This window comes from Nipponia nippon, unplaced genomic scaffold (assembly GCF_047370975.1).
Source record: "Nipponia nippon isolate SJK-2023a ecotype South Korea unplaced genomic scaffold, ASM4737097v1 scaffold_22, whole genome shotgun sequence".
NCBI lineage: Eukaryota > Metazoa > Chordata > Aves > Pelecaniformes > Threskiornithidae > Nipponia > Nipponia nippon.
Window position 1 is genome coordinate 253,015 of NW_028262339.1, and position 25,162 is coordinate 278,176.

Genomic DNA, 25,162 nt, shown 5'->3' on the forward strand with positions numbered 1-25,162 from the left:
GGCCTTTAATTTGGGAAACCTGCAATGGATTAATATTCCCTTTTCCTTAGAAAAGCAGCAGAATTCAGCTTACAAATTAAAAGGCAGCAGCCAATAAGCGATTAGCATACACTTCCCACTGCATGAGGCAGTCATCGACAAAATAACCATAAACCTTCTTTTTAAAGCACAGCCTCTACAGAATTATTCTGCCTCCGGGCTCCACTGAGTTTGCAGCACCCTGTATTTGTTTCCCAGCTGAGACAATTGCAAGTTCAATGTTCACTGGTAGTGCTGCTGCTACAGGAATTGTGCAGCTAAATAATTCAGTAACCAGTTACTGTTTAACAATACCACTCCCCATCATTTGAGCGGCAATCTGGCATCCAGGCCAAGAGACTCCAGCAAAAATGAGTCTGCAGGAAGCCTTCATTTGATGTAAAGACATTGACTTGTGCACTTTTTCTGTGCAATATACAACTTATTGACCAAAAGACAAGGTATGCGGCGCATTTCATCGCATGCTAAATGAGGGCTGTAATGAATTGTTGCTTTCCTCTAGGTCACCTGTTTTAATTGCCACCTAAGCAAACTGCTGACAGCAAAAGGTCCTGCCCATGGGATGGTTCCTTGGTGAAATGAGCTGCAAATCAGCTCAAGAAAAACAGAAAGCAGGACAGCCTAATGCTGATTCTGTGCCTGGATCAGGAAATCTGGATTTCTCCCTCATCCCCAAAATGTAGGAGACACCACCATATTTGATGCTTTCACCATCAGGGCCACCTCACCGAGCCAGCTCTCCAGCAAGGGCAACCAGTGCTCTCCAGCTCAGATTCATCCCACTCAGGATCCAGTCCTTACAGTCTGCCTCTGTGCCTGGACTGGGACCTAAAAATGCAGCTGCTCTCATTTTTAAAGACTCATCGATACACAGCATGCATGAGCAGCTGCCCTCTTGGCTATGAGACAGGAGCTTATTTAAGGGCTGAACCTGATCGCCTTTGTGCAGGGCAGCACCAGAGCTCACCCAGCCCATCTCCATCACCGCGGCTCTGCAGAGAAACATGCACAGTTTTTAAAGATATCCCTCCTGCCTACTCGGTTCCTTAGTTGTGTGGCTTTAAAGCTTTCTTCTGCACAGCTATAAAAGGGTGTGAGAAAACTTGAAAAGGAAACCCTGGGTAGTATAGACAACTGGAACAAGGAGCAATCTGTGCCCAGGGCAGGGGAGGGGGTGGCGGAGCCCACACAGTGCCATACTGAATAGCTGCCAGGGATGAAATGACACACTGCAGTATCCTGCTTTAGTCTGGGGTGAGACAGAAATGCTCCAAAAAAAAAACCCAAAAAGGGATTATTCTGGCTTGCGCCGCTCCCTCCCCTCCCCACTGCCCCCATGCAGGCTACGGGCGACTGCCTCCACGTCCTCACTCCTATGGACCATGGGGCATCATGGCCTGAGCAGCATCTGGTTTGGTTTAACACCAGGCTTGTACTTTTATGCTCCCCAGGTTTCTCCCTGCTTGTTGCTTTTTAACGACGAATCATGGCCACAAAGCCACCCAGTGCTGGGTTTTGCTGGCTGGCAAAGTCAGTGCACAGGAACGCCCCGCTCTGCTGCTCCGTGCAGCAAGCTGCCAGGGAAATGCTGTGAGCAGGGAGAAGCAGGCAGCGTCCTCCAGCCCTGCTCACGCTGCCCTTGCGCAAGGTGCCACCAAGCACACCAGCCATGGTACCCATGCTGGTGGTTCTCCCCAAGACCCGTCTCCCAAAGGGCTGTGATTACAGCAGAGTCCCAGCTGTGCTCACCCAAAAAATAAAGTCTTAAAAACTTTTCACTATCATCATTCCAAAGAAAAGCTTGAAAACATGGTGTTTTCCAATGCCCCAACACTGGCCATGAGGTCCACTCTTACCTCTGCTGTGCCCCATGCGCAGGGATGTCCTCTCCTGCTCCTCCAGCTCAGGCACCCCTCCATCACATCAACCCCATGCTGTGGGGTTTCCCCAGAGTCCATCACCAGGATGATCCCCTTGCCTCCTGCCCACAGCTGAGGCTCATCCTCCAGCCATCTCCAGGTCAGATCCTTCACCTGCAGCTCACGAGCCATCTCCCAAATGCCCAACCACCCTTTCAAGCCCCATCCCGTGGTATCACACGTTCTTCCCACATCTTTCTTTTTCCTATTGTTTTGGTATCTCACCCATCACATCTTCCTCTGTAACAGAGCTCACGCTTTATTCCTCACCCAAAACTATCTCCATGCCTGGGCCACGTTTCACTCCTCTCTTCAGGCATAATGAAAACAAGCAAAGCACAAATGCCATTTTCTTATAAATTAAGGTAAGAAGCCCACCCTGAAAGGAACCCAAAATCTCTATTGCTGCTGGATGGTAGATCTTATTAAAAACAAAACCCCAGAGGAACCCCAACTAAACAACTGTCCATAGACACAAGTTCTCCTTGTGTCCAACAGGAGCGGGACTCGATGATCCTTGTGGGTCCCTTCCAACTCAGGATATTCTATGATTCTATGGTTCCATTCCTCCTACATCCCATGGGCAATTCAAAAGGCATCAGGCTAGATTAAGCCAAAAGATGGACTGGGGAGTGCAGGAGTCAGGGAAGAGTGAATATTGTGGGACAGATCCACTCTGGTGTGACTTCAAGAGGACTTCAAAAAAGCCGATAACCTAAAGTCAACTTGCCAGCAGAAGCACCCATATCAGACAGGAAGGCAACCCCAACTGATGTTCCTCTGTACTAATGAAGGAGTTGGAGGGACAGCGAGGACAATTAGGCTGAACAGGGTGAAAAGGTCTCTGCTGAGCCTAGGATGACTCCCTGGCTCTCTACTCATCACACTGCGACTCAAAAATCTCCTGCTTAAATTTAGTTGCCATCCAAGGCTTGGTCCAGCCTCTGTCCAGGTACTCAAAGCTTATAGTGGAGAAAAGACACCAGGGTGCAGAAAGAGCTGCACGCAGACATTTGGTTTTGCCTGGAGACACAGGGCACCCCCATCCAGGGCACTCTCCCCATGCATGGGACCTCCTGGGTGAGCAGAGCTGCCCAGACCTAGAAGACAGAACCGATCACTGCTTCCCAGGCTTTGTCCAAGACCATGAGCACACCCTGCCAAGTACTGGGCACAGAAGGGAAGCCACCAAGTCATAGAATCATAGGATCATTAAGGTTGGAAAAGACCTCTGAGATCATCGAGTCTAACTGTTAACCTAACTGCCTGGTCCACCTCTAAACCATGTCCCTAAGCACCACATTCACACATTTTTTTGAATACTTCCAGGGACTGTCATTGCACCACTTCCCTGGGCAGTCTGTTCCAATGCCTAACCACTCTCTCCGTGAAGAAATTTTTCCTAATATCCAATCTAAATCTCCCCAGGCACAACTTGAGCCCATTTCCTCTCGTCCTGTTGCTTGCTACCTGGGAGAAGAGACCAACCCCCACCTCCTTTCAGGGAGTTGTAGAGAGCAATAAGGTCTCCCCTCAGCCTCCTCTTCTCCAAACTAACCAACCCCACCTCCCTCAGCTGCTCCTCATAAGACTTGTGCTCTAGACCCTTCACCAACTTTGTTGCCCTTCTTTGGACATGCTCCTCCATCTCAATGTCTTTCTTGTAGTGAGGGGCCCAAAACTGAACACAGTACTCGAGGTGCAGCCTCACCAGGGCCGAATACAGGGGCACTATCACCTCCCTAGTCCTGCTGACCACACTATTCCTGATACAGGCCAGGATGCCATTGGCCTTCTTGGCCACCTGGGCACACTGCTGGCTCATGTTCAGGCAGCTGTCAACCAGCACCCCCAGGTCCTTTTCTGCCAGGCAGCTCTCCAGCCACTCGTCCCCCAGCCTGTAGCATTGCATAGAGTTGTTGTGACCCAAGGGCAGGACCCAGCACTTAGCCTTGTTGAATCTCATGCAGTTGGCCCCGGCCCATCGATCCAGCCTGTCCAGATCCCTCTGTAGGGCCTTCCTACCTTCAGGCAGATCAACACTTCCACCCAACTTGGTGTCATCTGCAAACTTACTGAGGGTGCACTCCATCCCCTCATCCAGATCATCAATGAAGATATTGAACAGAACTGGTCCCAATACTGAGCCCTGGGGAACACCACTCGTGACTGGCTGCCAACTGGATTTGACTCCATTCACCACCACTCTCTGAGCTCAGCCATTCAGCCAGTTTTTTACCCAGCGGAGAGTGCACTTATCCAAGCCGTGAGCAGCCAGCTTCTCCAGGAGAATGCTGTGGGAGACAGTGTCAAAGGCCTTACTAAAGTCCAAGTAGACAACATCCACAGCCTTCCCCTCATCCACCAAGCAGGTCACCTTGTCATAGAAGGAGATCAGGTTGGTCAAGCAGGACCTTCCCTTCATGAACCCACGCTGGCTGGGCCTGATCCCCTGGTTGTCCCACACGTGCTGCATGATGGCGCTCAAGATGATCTGCTCCATAACCTTCCCCAGCACCGAGGTCAGGCTGACAGGCCTGTAGTTCCCCGGATCCTCCTTCCGACCCTTCTTGTAGAGGGGCGTCACGTTTGCTAACTTCCAGTCAGCTGGGACCTCCCCGGTTGACCAGGACTGCTGGTAAATGATGGAAAGTGGCTTGGCGAGCACTTCTACCAGTTCCCTCAGTATCCTCGGGTGGATCCCATCTGGCCCCATAGACTTGTGGGCATCCAGGTGGAGGAGCAGGTTGCTAACTGTTACCTCTTCGATTATTGGGGCTTTATTCTGCTTCCTATCTCCATCTCCCAGCTCAGGGGCCTGAATACCCTGAGGATAACTAGTCTAAAAAGTCCATCTTCAGCTGGTGCCAAACATCACAGCATCCCTTCAGCCCAAAGCAGTGCTGAGCCCAGCTCAAGGTCTGCTCTCCCTCTACAGATACCAGTGCTCCTCTGCCTTCTCCAGCCATAAAACCCTCTGCCCACCCCTGGACTGGCTGGCGCCCTCAGTGCTAGAAGCTGCAAAGAAAAAATTATCAATTGCAGCAGACACGTCTAAATCACATTTTTCTTCTTTCGCATGTCAGAGCTTGCTCCTCTTTAAGGCATTTTTATCTCAGCTCCTTGACACAGGATGGGGCTCTCCCTCCATCTTGCAGAAAAGAGAGACCACACTCTTGCATCCCACTGACCCACATCCCATCCCCAGGTCTCAGAGCCACCCAGCAATCTGGGGACGCGTACAGCTATGCATGGCTACCTCGCACGGTGGCAGCTCCCTGTTAACAGGACTCCAGCTAATACGGCTACATCCACGGGAGCCGCGATAACTACAGCAATGCTATGCCCGAGCAACCTTTCCTGATCATGGAGGATGCCTGCAGGAGAGCAAGACGCCCTGCAGGTACACCTAAAACCGGGCACCTCCTGAAACCCAAAGCTTCCACCTTTGCTCCTCTTTCAAATAAGGGCTTTTAAATTTTCACATCAGAATGACAAAAAATAAAGCCAGATCTCCAACCCCACCCTTAGTTTAATATAAACTGGAAGGCTGTGAGCTTTGCAAAACTGGGCAGTGGGTTGCGTGATGGAAATGGTCTGGCTTTTTTCCATTGCATCTGTTTCTGCAGGGTTCATGCGCAAGCCTGCCACTGCCCCCACCTCCACCGGCAAAGTGGAGGGTGGGCTGGGAGCAAGCATGTGGCTTGGGGATTGCTTTTGGTGCCTGTGTCAGGTCTGGCTGAGCCTCAGTGAACTACAGCCCTTTTGCGAACCAAGACTAGAGGCAGAATAGTCAGAAAGGGTGCAGGCGTCTCAGCCTGCACAAGGTCACCTTACTGAGTATGTCTCAGCGAAGTGAACCCCAGGTAAAGATGGAAGGTCTGCCACTTCCATGTGGATCAGATCTCAACCGAGAGGGGCTGCAAACCTCCCCCATGGGGCTCTGCAGTGCTCAGCCTGGATTAAGGAGGATTCCCTTTTCCTTTTGCCCTCCCTGAAGACTCATCTCGAGCATCTCCAGCTCCAACGAAGAGCAAAACCTGACCACTGTCCCTCCAGAAAACAGCAGCAAGCAGGGGCACCGGCACAGCCCCCTTCCCAAACCCAATCGCACACCAAAGCCAACTACCACAATCCTCCCGCCAGCATCATTCCCTCATCCGTGGAGAAAAGCTGCTTCATGCAGATATGCCACCTCCTTTACGTTCCTAATGAATTATTATTGATAACCTATACATGTAGCTGGCCAGCCAACCTGCCGTGCCTGCAGCAGAGCCTCCTCTTGCTCAGCTGTTGAAGGATCTGACCTGGAGGTGAGCTTTGGCTATGGGGAGGGAGGAGGAGACCCCATGGGCAGCTGGGGAGAGGATCATCCTGGCGGTGGACTCTGCGGAAGCTCCACAGCACAAGGCCGATGTGATGGAGAGGTGGCCAAGATGGTGGAGCAGGAGAGGACATCCCTGAGCACGGGGAACAGCAAGGGGAGAAGATTTAGCCCTCTGGGTCATCTCAGTCATCTGGGTGTCCCCCGGGACCTGAGTCACCAGACACTCATCAGCCACCTCAGCCACCCAAGGCACCACCAGCCCCAGGGCCAGTGCAATGCAGGGAGCCCTGGGGAAGCACTGAAAGGCTGCGTGGAGCCGCCTGCTTCAGATTGCCCTGTCTGAACGTTTGCATATTTGGAACCACATAAAACCAACCCCTAATACTAACAAAAATAGCTTAAGAGCAAAAGAGAAGTGCAACTGCAAATATTTTGGGGACGCACATTGCATGCTGAACCCACCATGGGAGTTACCAAAACCCACAAAGATGTCCCCATCCCCAGGAGCTCACGTTGGAGCATCAAATGAAGCAGAGCACACAAGGAAAAGGTGTTCAGCAGTGGTATCCAGCGCAGCAGAAAAATGGTTTGTGTTTTTTTTGACAAGCCACACCTGCACGTCGTCCACCCATTCGCTCCCCTCCAGACTCATCCAAACACTCACTACTTGCAAGATGCTTCCCAACGAGGATCAACTTTGTTACGAAAAAGAATAGAGCCCTAGGCAAAATTAGCTTTTTGTCTCTCAAACAAGCAATTATCTCTTGCAAAACTATGTAAGTCTAAAATGCAGGAGATGCAATATAAAGCTTTACTAAAATGGTGCCTTTAAAGTACAAATTGTTGCAACATGTGAAAAGAACATGGGCGATTTGCAGCCGTGGAAAACTGGGACTACTTTTTATTTTATAGTTTCCAGGCATACTGGGCTCCAACAGAGATGATCGTAAAAAAATCACAACTACAGCTCTATTACATACAGCACTCCATTTTTAGATTATTTTAGAGGAGGTGCAGATGAACTGCTTCCCATTCCTCCTGAAACCCCCATAGATACGCTCTAAATATGACCAAGCAACCTGCATTCCCGAAGTATACCTGTAATATATGTAAAACATAAACCAAACTGCAACATATACCTAATATATGGTGGTGTGATGTGGCTAAAAATGTTCTTGGTGTTTATTTGGGACTGCCTGCCAAAGAAAACCCTGATGTTCCTCCTTACATGGTAACCTGGACATGCTAGATGAATATCAAAACATCTTCATTGCCCACCATCAATACACACAGCTATTAAGTAGACAGATGGAGACAGAGATTAGGAAACATTTTTGGAGATCATTAGGACAGCCCTTGTAAAGGCACAAGCTTCGGGATGCAATGAACTGAAAGGCAAAACAGAGACTTGAGATTTACATCCCAGATCAGGCTCTGGAGCGTGAAGCAATAACGGTGGTTCTGGATAGCAGAGGCAGCAAACCGCATCTAATGTGACTTCTTCAGACAGGCAAAGCAGGCAGGAATGAAGCAGGCACAGGTCTATGCAGATTCCAGCCATGACACACTCGGCAAAGATTAAAAAGTCTAAGTGCTTTCTAAAGAACAAAATAAAAAAGCCCCTTTGGTCATTAGTTCATTTATTTTTATATGAAAAGAAAGAATGAAAGAATTCTTTTTTTTATATGAAAAAAAGAAAATAAGCAGCATCTCCTGGAACAGGGATGCCCCTCCTGCATGTCTGCGCTCCCCCACAACCATCAAATGAACCGAGCTGAAGGTGAAGCAGTTTTCCAGGGGCAGGGAAGCACGCAGCTCTGGAAATCCCATGGAAAAATGGATTCCTTCTCATGCCTGAGCATGTCACACCCTTGATCTCTCCTGCCACCAGGATCACCAGCATGTCCCCATCCAGGACCACAGCTGGCACAAAACCATCCCAGCATTTTGCAGGAAACGCTGCGCATAAATGCCTGCACAAAATGAATGCAAAATTATGCAGCTAATTTGCATGTGTAATTACTATGAATTAGTATGCAATTGGCCAATTAGATTCCCTTCTTGCATGCATGCCATTTCTAAATTCAGGCCTCATCAGGGAGCGATGTCCTGGTTTGATAAGTGGTCCAGCTGATGGGCTGTCTCCAAGTTCTGCTCCCAGCCTCAAGATCATCCTCCAGCTCCTCTGTGGGCTTCCATCACAAGTACGGGCTAAAAACATTCACTGATCCCAAACAGCTTTCAACTAATTCACAGGATTTTATCTATAAGGGACCTCTGAGATGACCTAACCTCACCTCAACCCAAAGAGCAGAGCCTCATAAGGGCCACGTGTGACACTGGAGCTAAAGCACGTTTTTCAGGAAGACACCCGATCCTGAACTAAAGATGATGGAGAACCCATCCCATCCCTACACAAGCATGTCGGCAGCCTGCCTGGAAGTTTATACAACATTTGGCACATCCAGTTAAAAGGTGCAATGGAAATGCTTTTAGTACTCATCCACAGCACACGTGCACTGAGAACTGAGAGGGTATCGGGGAGGACCAGCCACCCTCACCGACTTGGAGGCAGAACGTTTCTTCAAACTCCTCTAGATGCAACCTGGCAGAGCCCAGCCAGGGAAGAAATAATGAAGGAAAAAAGCCTCCCAACAAGCCTGGTTTCAAGCCATCCCTGTGGGACCAGGTGGGCTGCAGGGATTTGAGGTAACAGAGCAGGAGAGTGGGCTCGACCCTGCTCCTCACGCTTCCCCAGGTCCTCTCCTGGGGCTGGGAACCCCAACGACAAGCAGCCACTCTTCCAGGCAGAGCTTCTTGGCCTCTGGTGACTGGAGTTCATCACGGAGAGAGGAGCCCAGCAAGCCGTGACACCCATTTTGGGGAAACCAGGGGCCAACAGGGGAGTGTGACCATGCCGGACCCCCTTGGCTGTGCAGCATTTTCCTATTCCTGAGGAGGAGGAGGACAGGAGCACCGGGGAATGACTAAGTCCCATTGACAGCACCAGGGTTGCCAAGCAACTAGGAGGCACCGGTGACAGACAATAGGGACCAGGGCCAAAATTGCAGCGGCAGGGAGACCACCAGGTGAGGTGGGGGAGAGGAGGCTCGACACCGCACGGTGGTTAACCCCCCCACACCCACCGGCCGCTCCTCCACCCGAAATCAGGCCCCCGAGGTCCATCTCATGAAGGACAGTCATGCAGCAGGACCACCTGTGAAGGTGCCCCTACTCATCTCGCCAAGGAAGGCATCACCACCTCATGCAGGGTGGGGTGAAGGGGAGCATTATATCCCAAAAATCCTGCCACCAGCACCCCAATCCCCTACCCTTGCTCCCCACACCTGGGTCCCTTTTATCTGGCACCTCTGGGCAGCAGCAATGGAAAGTTACAGCAGATTTCCCCTCTGATTCTGTGCCAGCTCTTGCCAAAACAGAGGAAACTTGCTCAAGACTGGAAAGTGATTTTAATTTCCTCCTCTGATTTTTTTTTTGGCGGGGGGATGTGATTTATTTATTTCTTTTTAACGCCTTCGCCTGCCTTTGAGCTACACCTCCCAGAAGAGGAGCATCCCAATGGCACACTCATCCACAGCTGCTCGAGGAAGGGAGGCTCAGCACTTGGCACAGCAGCATCCTCCCCAATCGCTCCTGTTTCAAAATTATAAGTGCCTTTTTCCTCTATTCCACCCCCCAAAAACCAAGCGATCCTGCAGTTCAGCTTGGCCACAGGACAAATAGCTCCAATATTGCATGTTTGTTTTTTTTTCCCAGCTCTGCAGCAAGCACATCCCGGGGAAGTGGTCTGGGTCCAATGCGGATCACGGTGTGAAAAGCACCTCAGCATCACCAGCCCCAAGATGCCACCACTGTAAGCTCATCCACAGCCAGGGCTGTGATGTGTCTAAAGAAGTCCCAGGTCTGCAGTTAGCTGTTGGTATAAATAAGGTCAGCTCCGAAGCTACATCAGCAACTGCTGTGAAGACATCCTCCTCCTCCTCCCTGCTTCTCCCTAGACCGATGAACGTTTAAAACATGCTGTGTTTTAATGTGATAGTTTTTCTACCTCTTGCTTTCAGCTGGGATTGCATGCTCAAACCAAGAACAAACAGGTATTTTACAAGGATGGCCAGGCATTTCTTTACAATTCAAAACCTGATAAAGATAACGGTCTTAAAATAACCCCGCATGCACAGCCCCGGAGAAGGTCTGCTCCTGAAATCAATGGCTTAGCCAGGCGAATAAAATCACTCACACTTAGAAGTGTTGCGAGCTCGGTCCATAATAGAAGACATAAAAAAAGGCATCAAAAAATAACACAGGCGATGCTGCAGGAGTATGTACGCACACGTACAGACAAAGCTGCTGAAGTGGGATACTCAAGTTGTATCAACGTCACAAAAAATGAGGTTAACACCCTCTTTTTCATATTTTGAAGAGGAATCATACAATGAGTTACTTGTAAACTGACACTAAATTAATTTACAAGTTGATGTTTATTTTGTGAAGCCTGTTATTAGTATTGGTCACTTTAAATTTACAACCTGAACCCAGTAAATTCCTGCATCGTCATATTAATTGCACAGTATCAAAGGGGTCATTTATAGCCTTATCTTTTGAAATGGTGATCGTTAAAGAAACCCTGCTGCTTGTTTCCCGCTTACAATTTCACATGGCATCTTTATGCTTCTCAACAGGCTGGCCAAGAAGTGTTTGTCTTCTTGGGGAAAAGAAAAAAGGTGCTAAACCAGAATATTAGGAATTAATTTAGTCAATCCAGGGCACCAACCAACACCAGGTCCGCACCAATGCCTGGTGCCTTTGGGCTGAAGAGAAGACCAAGGTCCCCAATATCAAATTTCAGCCCCAAAAATAAACTCCAAGCTGCAAACATTCAAAAAAGGACAGTTTATAAAGGCAAGGCTGACAAGTGGAGCACTGCCAGCAGACAGCAATGCAATAACAACGCTGCCTGCAAATCCCTGCTGAGCAACTTCAGCGACTATCATCAGTCATGTTTCTCTTCTCCTCTATTTAATTGACAATCAAGATGCTTAAAAGCAACAATGAATACCTTGAATGTTTTCTCTCACATCCCTCTCGGTGTTACCATGATTGACTTCTGGAACTTAATTCTCAAGCTGCAAACAGTCACCAATTTTGGTGAATCTTCTGGACTTTAACTTCAAGCTCGTTGCTGACCTAGCTGAGGTCACTGCGCTCCTGCCCACCCTTTTCTGGTTTTACTTTGATCGTGTGTTCATCACAGAGCAAGGCAACCTAAAAATAAATCCCCCAAAGGGATTTATATTTAAAAGTTGCCAATGGCTTCTTACTCGTGTCCCTGTGCCAAGGTACAACATGCTCTACAGAAGGGCTCATCTTCATTGCAGTCATGGAGTTTACCACCTGCCAATTAGCTTGAGGTCCATACATTTGCTAATGCTGATTTGGTTACTCCCATCAGATTTGATCAAGCATGCAAATCTTCAGGTCTTACGCTAGGCAAAGCCTGGAGAAAGAAGGCCTGAGCCAATAAATAAAAAAATAAATAATTTTTGGATTAAACTGAAAAAAGAGGGCAAGAAGTAAACTTTTCTCCTCCCTCCCAACCTCCTCCTCTGCTGCGTGTTGTTAAAAATGATGCAATGAGAAGGTTCAGATAGCATTGGAAAGGCCCCTTCCACCAGGAACAGAGCCCAAGAGGTCCTACAGGGCCAAAGGCCATCTTGCAGACTGGTGAATCTCATCTGCACTAGACCCGAAATCTGCAAGAAGTAACCACAACAGGCTGGGAGACACCACTTTTCTCAGCAAATCAGTACTCTGTGAGGTTACTTAGGACTTTCTAGGGCATCGTTCACCCCACAACCTAAAAGGACCCATGTTCCTCTTGGGGGTGCTTGGCTGGCAGAAGTGACAATTTTCAGATAAGCCATGAAGCTGCTGGTTTTCCCTACTGGAAGACATAAATAAAATGTTCACATCATGTTCATAGGAGGTGTCCTGGACAGTTTCCGATAGGGTTCACCCTATTTGTGGACCCAAATTTTCCCTGCAGTTCCAAGTGAAGGCAGTACTTCTTCATTTCGGGTCCTGAACCCTGGTGTAGTTTTGATATTAAACAGTTGATGCTGTCTTGAAGCCTGGGAGCGATGCTTTATGTACATGTGAGAGTTTATAGAACATTTGGGTGTCATTTCTGATGAATGGCCCTGCATAAACGTTAGATCTCCAAGCCGTCGCTCTTGCAAATACTATTTTTTTTTTCTTATTTATTTGTATTGCAGTAATTCATTCAGGTGCCAACCATGACTGAGGCCATGCTATCGATATGCAGCCTGACAGCAGCAGCAAAAGACAGCGCTGGCTCTATAGACCACACAGGAGAAAAGGAAGCATCACGGCTGGTGTTTCATAGGTGGGGACAGGAGGTGGAACCAGATGATGTCCCCAAATCCCAAGGAAAACCCCAGTAAAATGAACAGAAGGAGAACCCCAGTCCCCAGAGCACCCATCTAAGCATTTAACCAGAAGAGGACCACAGAAGCCCCATCTCAGGCAGAGCAAGGAGTCTCTGACAGACCTTTCATACTGAGATGCGTGTCCCACCAAAACACCTAGTCATGACAAGAGCAACTAAAGGCCATCAGCTCATTTCTCTGCGAAGCCAGACTCAGATAAAGCTATACTACCTGGGACAGCTTCCCTACCTGCCCCAGAGACCTGCTTCCCTGTAGGAACGACAAGCACACCCAGCACGTGCTCCAGCACTGGTTTGTATAGACGGCAAGATGAGATGCTATCAGCCCATACCACTCCTCTTCTCTGTGCCCCGAGGCAGCGTGCAAGCCCTGCTGCTGGTGAGCCATGCAGAAGCAGTGGGTGGATTTGCAATATCCCAGCTCTGGTCTGGCAAGGTGCGGACCTCCAACACGCTTGACCTTGATGAAGCCAACATGATGCCCAAAAGCAGGCTGATGTGGCCCACATGCACCCATGAGGATTTGGGCTAACTCCACATCTGTGGCCAGGCCCTGTGTCACCTCCTCTACCTGTGCCAGATGTTTGTCCCACTGCATGAAGGACCATGAGTGTGGACAACCACCACGGCCACGGGTAACAGCAAGCTGCTGCCACCCCGAGCCACAGCATCCAAGGTGTCACCAGGATGGGCTGGACCTCCCAACTGTGTGCCCAACTGAGGTCCCAACTGGACCTCCCACTGGGGTGTGCCAAGAGCCTGGTCCTGGGAATTGCACCACCATCTGCAACGGAGGCAGAGCTGGCTCCCGGTTCTCCTTGCGACCAGGAACAGGCAGCGTCATCTCACCCTTTGAAGTCTTTCTTCTGAGCCCCGCTCTTATAACAACTCCCTTTGCTCCTGGAGATCCACTGAAGAGGAAACCAGCAGCCTGGCAAGCCCCACCGCTCCCCACCCGCCTCCTCCTTCCTCCTCCTCCAAAAAAAAATGCAAACCCTTTCAGACCAACCAGCTTAGGTAAATAAGCCAACGTACCTCCTCCCAACGATGACCACGGAGAACTAAGATCTAATTAAATAAATGAAACAGATTCATAAGACCGGGGAGGGTTGTTTCTTCAAGCTGGTCACGGTGAGATTAAAAGCACAGCGAGACCCAGATCCCTTTTCACCAGAGCGCTGTAAAGCGAGTGGCACAGACCCAGCAGAGCTTAAAATACACGGCAGAGCACACCCTTCCCTGCAAACGCACCTGCCACTTTCCCCCCCCCGCCTTTTTCTCTCCCACATCCTCTCTGGAAAAGCCAAACTTCATTCATTACAAAACCGAACTATTTCCTTTTTTATTCTAATATTTCCTTTTTTTTTTATAGGCTACCATCTGGGAGCGGGGAGGGGAAAGGAAGCCCTGGAGCTTTCCAGACACAAATTAAAAAAAAAAAAAGTATGATTAAAACCAAAAAGCATAAACAAACAAACCATATTACCCAGAATAATGACTTCAGGGAAAAGCGCCAAAAAAATCGTATAAGCTTCTGGAGCGTGGCAGGAGAAGAGAATGCAGAGTCCTCACTGCTGAGGAGAGCATGCCACTGCGGTGGGACAGCGGCTGGGACAGCAGGAATGCTCTGGGTGAGCCAGGAAGGAGAAGGGCTTCACACAGATTTAGATGCCTAAATATGTCTTCAGGCACCTGGTTCTGGAAATTGCAAAGCCCCGGTCAGGGCAAACTCAGACTCTTTCGATACGGCATAATTGCCCCTCTACTCTGCTCTGGTGATACCCCACCTGGAGTCCTGCGTCCAGCTCTGGGGTCCCCAGCACAGGACAGACATGGACCTGTTGGAGCGGGTCCAGAGGAGGGCCACAAAAATGATCAGAGGGATGGAACACCTCTCCTATGAGGACAGGCTGAGAGAGCTGGGCTTGTTCAGCCTGGAGAAGAGAAGGCTCCAGAGAGACCTTATTGCAGCCTTTCAGTACTTAAAGGGGGCTTATAAGAAAGTTCACCACCCCTGCAATGAGCAGGGACATCTGCAACTAGATCAGGTTGCTCAGAGCCCCGTCCAACCTGACCTTGAATGTTTCCAGGGATGGGGCACCTACCACCTCTCTGGGCAACCCATTCCACTATTTCACCACCCTCATCGTAAAACATTTCTTCCTTATATCTAGTCTGAATCTACCCTCCTTTAGTTTAAAACCATTACTCCTTGTCCTGTTACTACAGGCCCTACTAAAAAGTCTGTCCCCATCTTTCTTCTAAGCCCCCTTTAAGTACTGAAAGGCCAGAATAAGGTCTCCCCGCAGCCTTCTCTTCTCCAGGCTGAACAACCCCAACTCTCTCAGCCTTTCCTCATAGCAGAGGTGTTCCATCCCTCTGATCAGTTTTGTGGCCTCCTCTGGATCTGCTCCAACAGGTCCATGTCCTTCCTGTGCTGAGGACCCCAGAGCTGGACACAGGACTCCAGGTGGGGTCTCACCAGAGCAGAGTAGAGGGGGAGAATCACCTCCCTCGACCTGCTGGCCATGCTTCTTTTGATGCTGCCCAGGATACAGTTGGCTTTCTGGGCTGCGAGAGCACATTGCCGGCTCATGTCCAGCTTTTCATCTATCAGTACCCCCAAGTCCTTCTCTGCAGGGCTGCTCTCAATCCCTTCATCCCCCAGCCTGTACTGATACTGGGGATTGCCCCGACCCAGGTGCAGGACCTTGCACTTGGCCTTGTTGAACCTCATGAGGTTCACACAGGCCCACTTCTCCAGCCTGTCCAGGTCCCTCTGGATGGCATCCTGTCCCTCAGGCGTGTCGACTGTACCACTCAGCTTGGTGTCATCTGCAAATATAAACCCCTCTGAGCTATTCTTGTTTTATAGCTTCACCATTTTTGGCAGTAGTGTGCAATATTCTGTAGTGATGACAAACGGGGGGCATGCAGGGCGGTCAGCATTACCCAGAACCAAGCTGATGTTCTGAAAAACAGGGAGCACGGAGGGATGCACCTATTGCTCCTGTCCTAGGAAGGAAGCATTTGGGGGGCATGCTTTGCACCCAAGGGTTTCCACCCTGATGCAGCACCCTAAAAATAACGGGGTGCAAGAGCCACATGAAAATTATGGTGAGGAGGAGGGGGATAGCATGCAGCATTGAGACAGGGCTAGCAGAAAACGCAGGCAGCGCCGGCAGCCAGGCTCCTGAGATACCGACACTGCAGCAGAGAAGATAAATGACTGGCCCAAGGCCACGCAGCAAGGCAGTGTCCCCTCTACGTGACTTTCGGTCCCTGCTCCGGCACAGGACCGCTAAGGGATCCTTGCACAAAATGTTATACTGGCTTCAAAATAGCGTGATTTATTTTATTCCCGTACACACACACATATATAAATGTACATTTTTTTTGCCTCCTTCTTTCTTATCTTTCCAGACGCACTCAAGCACACTTCAAAACCTCTCTGAATAACCAAAAAAAGTAAAAACTTCATATTTCTCCGCTAAAGGAGAACTCATAGGGGTTGACTTGACTCCAGGAGCTGGGGCTTTGCATGAAGCAGGATGCTGCCAACAGTCCCCCTGGAAAATCAGCGCCTGCATTTACAACTGCATGCCAGGAGATACTGCAAATATTTCCTAGAAGCTATAAAACCCACCCCAATGGGTGACGATTGCAATGGGAGCAGGGATGAATTAGCTGAAGTCTGTCACTTGGAGAAGTCACGCTGGAGGAGATCCATCTAGGTAATCCATCTTTCTGCTGTGTTATACAATGACACGGTAATGGCCAGCCCGGAGGGATTCCCTTCAGGAAAACTCAATTGTTACTAAAATGGTAAGTTAATACCGAGCAAGAACTCAGTTGCCGTTAGACCAAAGGATGGGCATGACAGGGAATAAAATATTACAGTCCCCATTCAAATATTTTTATTTATAAGAGCAGAAATAAATAGACCTATCTGCAGGCTGCAAAGAAAGGAGGCTGAGGTTAAAAGAAAAGAAAAAACCTGCACACATTGATTCCTTCTTTGCCTTTTTTCCTATTAAATAGCCCAGCATGGCTGTGCTGATGAGTAACTGGGGTGGAGGAGGGCATGCTGCCTGGCTCTCGCGGGAAACCGGACACAAGACACAAATCTGAGCTCAGGCTCTGCCCTTTTGTGTTGATTAAAAAAAAAAAAAAAAAAAAAAGAAGAAGAAAGAAAGCAAGCCAGAAAAGTTATGTAGCTAATAAAGGGCTCTGTTGTGCCATCAATTTTTTAAGCTTTAATGATTTCAGGAGGAAGTTCAGCTCAGCAATCAATAGCACAATACGGGTAGGAGGGCTCGGAGGAAATTCACCGCCGGAGCTGCGGCGAGGGCTGGCGGAAAGGGGGGTTCAGAGGAGGGGGTTCCCCTTGCCCGGGGCAGAGGGGGGCTTCCGGGACCCTGCACAGGCTGGGCCTGTCCCCTGTCCCGCACAGCTCGCCGTCCTGTTTAGTCCGCACGGTGCGAGCTCCCCCTCCTGCTGCACACCATGTGCGGCCGGGGGACAGCGGGGACCTTTGGGGATGCTAGGACGGCTGCCAGCAGCGCAGGAGGTGGCAAAGCACCCACGCTGGCTGGGATGCTCACCCCATGCTCCCCACACCCGGGCTGAGTGCATCCCGGGGATGCTCGCTCCACGCTGAGCACGTCCCAGGGATTCTTGCCCCACATTCCCCACACCCAGGCTGAGCCCATCCCAGGAATGCTCACCACCAGGCCCACTGGTCCCCTGGGCACCACGGCCAGGGGCACACAAGCAGACCCTCAGGTCCCCCTCCTCCAAGCAGCCCCCTCAGAGGGCAGCCAGCCCCGCTCCTGCCCGCAGTGGGAGAATACACCAGCAGATGTACCGCATCGCCGAGGCTCGGTACCGCTGCTGGAGAGGCAGGACACAGGATTATTCGGGGAGGGATCCTGCGCCAGGCAAACCTAAGTGGCAGGGTGATACAGTGTGAAGCCCTTCAGCATCAGTGGGGACAACACCTCGCCCGAGCTGCCACCCTAACCCCGTGCACAAGCCGCAACCACCTCCGAGTTTACATGGGCTCAGGCAGCAGCCGGATAAATAACCGGAATAAAAACCCACCAAAGACTCCCCAGCACCAGGGGGGTCCTGAGCCACTGGGTCCCTGCCTCGGTGCAAGGTGCAGAGGAGAAGGGATGGGCTGTGATGGGGTCACCCCCCACATCTTATCCTTAATTACAAGTAAAAGCTGATCCTATAAGTCAGTGTGCGCTTGGCAGCGCTCAGGATCACGTCGGCTGCAGCACAAGGTACCACAGGCAGCAGCAACTCCAGCAAAAGTTTTGCCACAATACAAAAAAAAAAAATTTCAAAAAAATTATTAATAATTATTAATCAACAAAAAATTATTAATAATTATTATTCAACAAAAAGAAAGGGGGGAAATAGCAGACCTGGAAGCCAGGAGTGACGGTGACAGCGGTTCTGCCTCTGCGTGATGCTGCCGCAGCTCGGGGACTCACCGGTGCCGCGACCCCGCCGGGAGAACCGGGCACCTTCACCCCGGTCCCGGGGAGGGAGGGAGGGGAGGCTGCCGCCACCGCCTCCCCACGCAGGAGGGTCCACGCGGGGCGCGGAGGAGGGCGCTGGGGTGGGGGGACACGTCCCGCCGGGGCACCCCCGTGGTCACCAGACGGGGGACCCCGAGCCCCGTTCCACCCCCCGGTACGGGAATTCCGATGGGGCCGGGCAGGAGGAAATGGGGCGTTCTTTCTCTTAAATAAAATAACAAGAACTTACCGTCTAAAACGAAATTAAAAGGGAGGGAGCCCCGGCGGCGCGGAGCGGAGGGGGAGCATCGCCCCCGCCAGTGGAACGGGACCGGGCGGGACGGGGCAGTGGCAGCGACGCGGGGGAGGCGGCGGCTGTGGAATGGGGTTGTGGTGGGGGGAGAACACGACAGGGACGCGGACCCACCTGCGTACCGGCAGCCCGCCCCGTCCTGGCGGCGTCTCCCGGCGGCGGCGAGCGAAGGGCCCGGATGTCGGTAGCCCGCTCCCTTCCCTCAGCGCGGCTCGCTTGCTCGCCCACCCGCCCCGTCGCAAGGGGGGGTGAGGGGGGTTCCGCCGTCGCGCCCGCCCCGTCGGGCGCCGCGCGCTGCCACGTGGGACCGGCAGGGAGGGAGGACGCCCCTCCCCCCCGCCCCGCCGCGGCGGGCTTGACAGTTCCACGCGACCAAACAAACCGCGGCGGACGGGCGGCTCAGCCAATCGGGGCGGAGGGGTGGGGCCGGCGGCCGCCTGAGGGGAGCGCCGCCCGCCTTTCCCTCACGGCCCTCAAGGTCTCTCTGAGGGGGAATAACAGTCACCAACGCGAGTGGGGTCCCGCGGGGCACGGGCGGGACGTGGAGGCACGATCCCCTCAGCCCCGCCGCGGCTGTGCCTGAGGGAGCGGGGGGTAGCTGGACTGCGGGCTGGCATCAGGCCCTGGCACAGCAAACGGGCAGAGTTTGGGGAAGCCGGTGCTGTTGGGAAGCGGGAGCTCCCAGGCGTCCACCTTCAGCCCCCCTGCCACCGGTCACCGGCCTTCACGGGCCGCTGAGGAGGTTTGCAGGGCTGACTGTGCAAATGCAATGCCCTCTGGAGAAAAGCTGCAGCGAGCTGTCGTGTCCTGGACTATTAGATAATTCCAGCCGAGTAAACCCTTAGATGGGGAAAAAAAAAACCAAACCAAAATACAGAGCGGCAGCGCTGCTCCAGCATCGTCATCCTGCTGCGAGACCCCCAGGTCCCACTCGCAGGCAAGAGCATGGTGGAGTGGAGTACATCTAATGGCATTGCCCCCACTTTCCTGGGGATCTAGCAGGTCTGGATCCTCTCTGCATCCCCTTCCTAATTGTCCCTGTCTGCCCGCGTTCTCCAGTGCGCTGGGAAAGGGGATTTAAGATAAAAGTTTTTCTTCTGAGAAAAAAAAAAAACTTCCTGAAAGGATCAGTTTCCGTGTTCATGCGTATCACAAGCTTAGGGTGCCACCTGCCCCATGTTTTGTTATACCGACATCATCCCTGAAGCCAACCTGGCAAAACCTGGGGATGATCCCATATCACTCCTCAGCCTCTTAAGGGTTGGGCTATGAGGGAATAAAATGTGACTTGCAGAGAAAGTAGGCAAAGAATGCACCTAAATCCGGCTCACTCCATGAAATTAGGAGAGCAAGAAGCCTCCTTTATACATTTAATCAACTTGGTCCCAAAACTGGTATTCCAAAGGGAAAAATATCGAGGTCCTGACAGCAGGTTTTTTTTGATGGTTGTTTTCTTTGGCAGGCTGTTGTTTTGGGGATTTGGGATTTTTGATTTTTTTTTTTTTAAGTCAGATCTAGCCAAAATCACAATTTGTTTTTATTTCATCTGGCAGCCTACCCCATCATCAAGCTTCCGTGCTTTCCCACCAGATCCCTGAGTGCAGTCGGCACAATGCTGAGTCATGGAAGAACATTGTCAGCTTAAACTCTTAAGTATTTGAGTCTTCACCCTCAATGTCAGCTATTCGGGGGGGGAGTGTCCTCCCCATGGGCGTTTAGAACATTTCCAACATATTTGCACACTATTTTCCAGGATTTCTGTGGTGGATGCAGCAAACTTTCATCAAATGTTTTCAATGAAACACCATTTCAAGCTGTTCCTTTAGGGTACGTTGTTCTGCAGTCCATCTGTTTCAGGTGGAGGACCCTGGCACAGCGATGCTCCGATTCAGCCTGGGATCTCTGCTCTAAGGCCAAGTATAACCATTGCTAACTGCTGATCCAGCCTGGGATCTGACTCTGAATGCGTTACTTAGTCAAAACTCACCAATTTCAATGGAAATCCTTCATTACTAGTGCATTTTTAGATTTAAAGGAAAGATTTTTTCTCCGCTGATGCAGGAATGTGTGTTCCCAACAGGAAGCGGAGGCAGGATTTGGGGATATCACCCAAAGAACCACAGAGAGCTTTCGCATGATAAAACTGTGAGTCCTCTGTATCATCTGGTTTTGGAGAGGAAGGATGCAAGGGGTGGGCAGCCATGAAGGACCAGCAGCCCTTTTCCATCCAGAGGAAGGATACGGTCCAGCTATAGAAGCTCTCCATAGGAGCCCCTGAAGGTACTCGGAAGTCTGGGGCTCCAGTATGTTTTCCAGTTTTCAGCATCTCTTGCATTCACTGTGATCCCCCTCTTGTGGCTAGTCCAGCACCTGCAAAATTTCCCTGCCTGTGTCTGTCAAGGCTCAGGGGCATTAGGTTCCTGAACCAATACAGCTGAAATATGGTGGCTTCATAGGTTAGCTGAGCTGCTGTGACTGTCCTGGTGTGTACTAGAAGACAACCCAAATTGCGAGATAAAGTGCATTGTCTCAAACCTCTCCTGTTGACTGTTACCCCAGCAGCCTAAGTTACCAACCTGTCTTGGAGCTGCTGACCTTGTATAAGCTCTTAACATGCTCTGGTTCTGAAGAAAAACATGTGGTTTAAAACACATTCATGGCAAGTTCAGCTGACGCATCTTCCTTCACCACATGGACAGGTCATGAGCACACACAGGAACGATTTAGCAGCCCAGCTCATGGGCCATAACTTGTTATATTACAATAACTTGGTCACATTTGATGGTGTGTTTCAGATTTGGCCTGAGCCCTGAGTGAATAAAACATGCGTGGAACACACAGCAATTGCGGTGTTGCTTGGATACAAATAGGTCCCCTGCACAATCTCCTCTATATCCCCCGTGGAGCAAAAAGTCCATTGCAGTTCTGACCTCATTGAGTTGGTCACTTTGAAAATGAGACTGAACCCAGTGTTCACATAGAGGTACTTGGGTTGGGAACCATGGCGTGGGGGCCTGATTCCCCCGAGCTAGCCCATCGTCTTTCTAGTGTCTTCGGGGAGGCCAGGATCTTTGCAGATTGAATTCTACCGCTGGCTATCAAGTGGCCATTTAAGATCAGGGCCTGCTCTTCCTTCTTCTTTTGGTGCTGCAAGGAGGTGGGACAGTCATGCTGTGCTCCATGTCCTTTTTAGGATCCATTCACGTGTTCAGACCCAAATTCCTGAGATCCAGCACTGAGACCTCTTTGAATCTGCTTGTAACTTTTCACCTCCTGTTTTTGGTTTCAGAAAAAAAATGCGTGATGTTGAAATAACCTGGCATTGTGGGTGGGCCGTTTGTTAGTCGCGACACAAGCATACTGTAGTGCTTCATCATTTTCTTCGTAATTCTTACTGGGAGAGACTCGCCACAGCACAGGGCCTGCACCAGAACCCATCCACAGCTGGAACACAGCTTATAGCCAGAGGGCTGGTGTCGTTAGCAGCAGCGGGGCTGTGCCGCATGGTGAGAATAAGGAATTGCACTCCCTCTCGTGGCTATGCTCTCCCCTACCTTCCCCTCGAGCAGAAGACCCTAAAGCTTCACCGTGTTTACAGACCATGCCCGTGGCCAGTGCAAATTCCTAGCATATCCAGAGTTATCAGCACAACAGAGCCCAGCACTTCAGGCACTATTAATTCAGCTTATAGTTTTGTCAAACTGTAATTGTTTGGGCAAAAATTTTTCCATGCCAGACTACCTGAAAGGAGGTTGTAGCGAGGTGGGGGTCGGTCTCTTCTCCCTAGTAACAAGCGATAGGACAAGAGGAAATGGCCTCAAGTTGCACCAGGGGAGATTTAGGTTGGATATTAGGAAAAACTTCTTCACCGAAAGGGTAGTCAGGCACTGGAACAGGCTGCCCAGGGAAGTGGTTGAGTCTCCATCCCTGGAGGTATTTAAAAGACAGGTAGACATGATGTTTAGGGACATGGTTTAGTGGTGGACTTGGCAGTGATAGGTTAAGGGTTGGACTCGATGATCTTAAGGGTCTTTTCCAACCTTAACGATTCTATGATTCTATGTCTGCCTTAGGCTGAAGTTCTCTGGAAAGTTTCAGCCAAACTATTTTGACCATTTCCAAGAATGAGGGGAAAGCATGGTGTTTTGCCCAGATTTTGAAAATAAATAATTCCATGGAACTGCTGTAAGAGAGAAAAGCCTCCATGTACTGAAGAAAGAGCATGAAATTTGGTCCTGCTGTCAAAAAGTGCCATTTGCCACTTCCAGGAAAGTTTGTTTAATTTTTAATTAGTTATAAGCTCTGCAAATCATGGTTTGCGTGTGCTCAACAGATCCAATCACAGATTAACAGCTCTGTTCTCCGAGGACTGGCTGCAGCAGGCATGCTCCAGCCCAGGTCCGCAAAGGCTTGAGTATGAAATGGCTGCTTCCAGCACTGGAAATAAGAGCTGGGGAAGTGAGGAAAGCTGGGAAGAGCAGAGGGGTTCGGAGGTGTTGGGATGGGGTCAGAAATGGATAGGTGCTGTTGGAGATCTCTTTATGAGAGGGATAACACAAGCTGGCCTAGAAAGAATAATGATGAAGAAGCTCCTGTGAGAGGTACAGGACCAGGCACCCTCTCCCTGCACCTCCAGGAACACTGCTCCTTGGTGGTAGGGACAGGGAGGGCAGGTGCCCTCAACACTGGGTCGCCTCCTGAGCTAAGCAGCCTTCCCATGCAGGGAGAGTTTCTTCTCATAGCTGCTACAGGGACGGCAGTAAGAGATTCAGAGTTTGGTTGCCATGCTGTCATCCCAGGGGAAATTTCTGAGGGAAAGCAGGGATGCCTCAGGAGCATGTCTAGGGGACTTTCAGCTGTCATGTGATGGAGATGCGCTGACTGATCTGGGGTGTCCATGGGAGCGTTTGCCACCCGGCAGCGTGGCGTTGCAGAGATGCAGGGCAAGCTGACTGGAGCTCTGGGCTGCTCCTCCCGGCACCCTGCCTCTGACATCTAAAGCTTGCACTGGGTGTCTGGACACAGCCCCACAGCATGCCCTGTGGACTCGAGCGCAGATAGCATCTGCCTGCCTCTTGTCCTGGCAAGAAGATTGTCTTCCTTTACAACGCTGCAAACCAGATGCCAAAAAGGCACTTTTGCCATCCAGTGGAGGCAAGGTAATTGAGTGGAGGCGTTGACACAAACTGCCTTTGGGGGAAATGGCACGGAACAGCATCCCTAGTTCAAGAGGCTGTCTGAGTTTAGCAATAGTCTCTTGTTCCCAGGCTCTGGGCCAGGGTAAATTGGCTGCAGCTTACTTTGGGAATGAGGATTTTGCCTGCAGGAGAAAAAGAGCGTAGCACAACTCTGCCGAGAGTCCCTCTCAAGCTCATCCACACAAAGGGATGGGTGCCAGTTCCTCAGATGGGCTTGTTACTGGCCTTCCCTGGGTGTAGCAAAAGCTGCCATTAGCAGGTACAATCAAGAAATACAGATGTGGGGGAAGAAGGCAGTAGAGAGGCAGAAGGGGCCCATCAATTTAATTTGCTTGTATGAAGTATATAAGGCCTCTGTCCGGCTGCAGTTTTTTTCAGCCAGCATGGGTTTATGAAAGGGAGGTCCTGCTTGACTAACCTGGTCTCCTTCTATGACAAGGTGAGCTGCTTAGTGGATGAGGGGAAGGCTGTGGATGTTGTCTACTTGGACTTTAGTAAGGCCTTTGACACTCTCCCACAGCATTCTCCTGGAGAAGCTGGCTGCTCATGGCTTGGATAAGTGCACTCTGCGCTGGGTAAAAAACTGGCTGAATGGCTGAGCCCAGACAGTGGTGGTGAATGGAGTCCAATCCAGTTGGCGGCCGGTCAAGAGTAGTGTTCCCCAGGGCTCAGTGTTGGGACCAGTTCTGTTCAATATCTTTATCCATGATCTGGATGAGGGGATCGAGTGCACCCTCAGGAAGTTTGCAGGTGACACCAAGTTGGGTGGAAGTGTTGATCTGCTGGAGGGTAGGAAGGCCCTACAGAGGGACTTGGACAGGCTGGATCGATGGGCCGGGACCAACTGTATGAGATTCAAGAAGGCTAAGTGCCGGGTCCTGCCCTTGGGTCACAACAACCCCATGCAACGCTACAGGCTTGGGGAGGAGTGGCTGGAGAGCTGCCCAGCAGAAAAGGACCTGGGGTTGCTGGTTGACAGCTGGCTGAGTATGAGCCAGCAGTGTGCTCAGGTGGCCAAGAAGGCCAATGGCATCCTGGCTTGTATCAGGAATAGTGTGGCCAGCAGGACCAGGGAGGTGATAGTGCCCCTGTATTCGGCCCTGGTGAGGCTGCACCTCGAGTACTGTGTTCAGTTTTGGGCCCCTCCCTACAAGAAGGTCATTGAGGTGCTGGAGCATGTCCAAAGAAGGGCAATGAAGCTGGTGAAGGGTCTAGAGCACAAGTCTTATGAGGAGCGGCTGAGGGAGCTGGGGTTGTTTAGTCTGGAGAAGAGGAGGCTGAGGGGAGACCTTATTGCTCTCTATAAGTCCCTGAAAGGAGGTTGTAGCGAGGTGGGGGTCGGTCTCTT

The 25,162-nt window shown here is 50.8% G+C and overlaps 1 protein-coding gene across 1 annotated transcript in view; it reads right to left on the reverse strand.

The window, feature by feature from the left end:
• Positions 1-18,854, reverse strand: part of ZBTB7C (zinc finger and BTB domain containing 7C) — a 178,472-nt gene extending 159,618 nt beyond the window's left edge. The window contains exon 1 of the mRNA XM_087760369.1: positions 18,731-18,854. The gene's annotated coding sequence lies outside the window, so the exon portion shown is untranslated. The remainder of the gene's footprint in view (positions 1-18,730) is intronic.
• Between the last annotated feature and the right edge of the window lie 6,308 nt (positions 18,855-25,162).